The sequence below is a fragment of the Hordeum vulgare genome, unplaced genomic scaffold, assembly GCF_904849725.1.
Source record: "Hordeum vulgare subsp. vulgare unplaced genomic scaffold, MorexV3_pseudomolecules_assembly, whole genome shotgun sequence".
Taxonomy (NCBI): Eukaryota; Viridiplantae; Streptophyta; class Magnoliopsida; order Poales; family Poaceae; genus Hordeum; species Hordeum vulgare.
In genome coordinates, this window is record NW_025422486.1 from 652,501 (window position 1) to 655,000 (window position 2,500).

Below are 2,500 nucleotides of genomic sequence, written 5' to 3' on the forward strand. Positions count from 1 at the left end.
ACGTCAAAAATAAGAAAACAAGGTCATATAGATCACGGTTCCGCGTCATCCTTGTCACGTGGCGCAAACATATATTTAAAAAGGGGAATGCAACACGAGGACTTCCCAGGAGGTCACCCATCCTAGTGCTACTCTCACCCAAGCACCCTTAATTTCGGAGTTCTGATGGGATCCGGTGCTTTAGTGCTGGTATGATCGCATCCGACATGCAACTATCTATTTGTTCCTTATGCTTGCCCCTACTACTACTACTACTACTACTACTACTACTAGTCGTTGGGTGTCATGCGCGGTGGGAGAAGTCACACAGGTCGTGGCGGTGCTCGTGTTGTCGGGGTAGAGAGGGAGAGGTGAAATTCTTGTGTTAAACTCGTCTCCGTTGTCGAGGCAAATGTGGCAATGGACACGGGAGGGGCAAACTAAAACATATCACAAGGGTCAAAAATAAGAAAACTAGTAAACGTCAAAAATAAGAAAACGAGGTCATATAGATCACGGTCCCGCGTCATCCTTGTCACGTGGCGCAAAAATTTATTTAAAAAGGGGAATGCAACACGAGGACTTCCGAGGAGGTCACCCATCCTGGAGGTCACCCATCCTAGTACTACTCTCGCCCAAGCACGCTTAACTTTAGAGTTCTGATGGGATCCGGTGCTTTAGTGCTGGTATGATCGCATCCGACATGCAACTATCTATTTGTTCCTTATGCTTGCCCCTACTACTACTACTACTACTACTACTACTACTACTACTACTACTACTACTAGTCGTTGGGTGTCATGCGCGGTTGGAAAAGTCACAGAGGTCGTGGCGGTGCTCGTGTTGTCGGGGTAGAGAGGGAGCGGTGAAATTCTTGTGTTAAACTCGTCTCCGTTGTCGAGGCAAATGTGGCAATGGACACGGGAGGGGCAAGCTAAAACATATCACAAACGTCAAAAATAAGAAAACTAGTAAACGTCAAAAATAAGAAAACGAGGTCATATAGATCACGGTGCCGCGTCATCCTTGTCATGTGGCGCAAAAATATATTTAAAAAGGGGAATGCAACACGAGGACTTCCCAGGAGGTCACCCATCCTAGTACTACTCTCGCCCAAGCACACTTAACTTCGGAGTTCTGATGGGATCCGGTGCTTTAGTGCTGGTATGATCGCATCCAACATGCAACTATCTATTTGTTCCTTATGCTTGCCCCTACTACTACTACTACTACTACTACTACTACTACTACTACTACTACTACTACTACTACTACTACTAGTCGTTGGGTGTCATGCGCGGTGGGAAAAGTCACAGAGGTCGTGGCGGTACTCGTGTTGTCGGGGTAGAGAGGGAGCGGTGAAATTCTTGTGTTAAACTCGTCTCCGTTGTTGAGGCAAATGTGGCAATGGACACGGGAGGGGCAAGCTAAAACATATCACAACCGTCAAAAATAAGAAAACTAGTAAACGTCAAAAATAAGAAAAGAGGTCATATAGATCACGGTCCCGCGTCATCCTTGTCACGTGGCGCAAAAATATATTTAAAAAGGGGAATGCAACACTAGGACTTCCCAGGAGGTCACCCATGCTAGTACTACTCTCGCCCAAGCACGCTTAACTTCGGAGTTCTGATGGGATCCGGTGCTTTAGTGCTGGTATGATCGCATCCGACATGCAACTATCTATTTGTTCCTTATGCTTGCCCCTACTACTACTACTACTACTACTACTACTACTACTACTACTAGTCGTTGGGTGTCATGCGCGGTGGGAAAAGTCACAGAGGTCGTGGCGGTGCTCGTGTTGTCGGGGTAGAGAGGGAGCGGTGAAATTCTTGTGTTAAACTCGTCTCCGTTGTCGAGGCAAATGTGCCAATGGACACGGGAGGGGCAAGCTAAAACATATCACAAACGTCAAAAATAAGAAAACTAGTAAACGTCAAAAATAAGAAAACAAGGTCATATAGATCACGGTCCCGCGTCATCCTTGTCACGTGGCGCAAAAATATATTTAAAAAGGGGAATGCAACACGAGGACTTCCCAGGAGGTCACCCATCCTAGTACTACTCTCGCCCAAGCACGCTTAACTTCGGAGTTCTGATGGGATCCGGTGCTTTAGTGCTGGTATGATCGCATCCGACATGCAACTATCTATTTGTTCCTTATGCTTGCCCCTACTACTACTACTACTACTAGTACTACTACTACTACTACTAGTACTAGTACTACTACTACTACTACTAGTACTACTACTACTACTACTATTACTACTACTACTACTACTACTATTACTACTACTACTAGTCGTTGGGTGTCATGCGCGGTGGGAAAAGTCACAGAGGTCGTGGCGGTGCTCGTGTAGTCGGGGTAGAGAGGGAGCGGTGAAATTCTTGTGTTAAACTCGTCTCCGTTCTCGAGGAAAATGTGGCAATGGACACGGGAGGGGCAAGCTAAAACATATCACAAACGTCAAAAATAAGAAAACTAGTAAACGTCAAAAATAAGAAAACAAGGTCATAT

At 45.8% G+C, this 2,500-nt stretch overlaps 4 non-coding genes and 1 pseudogene across 4 annotated transcripts; all 5 read right to left on the reverse strand.

The window, feature by feature from the left end:
* Positions 1–84: 84 nt before the first annotated feature.
* On the reverse strand, positions 85–203 carry LOC123416373. Its single transcript, XR_006616038.1, has one exon. It is a non-coding gene; the product is annotated as a 5S ribosomal RNA (ribosomal RNA).
* Positions 204–544: 341 nt separating this feature from the next.
* Positions 545–679, reverse strand: LOC123416505 (annotated as a pseudogene).
* Positions 680–1,038: 359 nt separating this feature from the next.
* LOC123416697 lies at positions 1,039–1,157 on the reverse strand. Its single transcript, XR_006616302.1, has one exon. It is a non-coding gene; the product is annotated as a 5S ribosomal RNA (ribosomal RNA).
* Positions 1,158–1,530: 373 nt separating this feature from the next.
* Positions 1,531–1,649, reverse strand: LOC123415722. Its single transcript, XR_006615424.1, has one exon. It is a non-coding gene; the product is annotated as a 5S ribosomal RNA (ribosomal RNA).
* A 350-nt stretch (positions 1,650–1,999) lies between these two features.
* Positions 2,000–2,118, reverse strand: LOC123416308. The gene has a single exon (XR_006615977.1). It is a non-coding gene; the product is annotated as a 5S ribosomal RNA (ribosomal RNA).
* Positions 2,119–2,500: the final 382 nt, after the last annotated feature.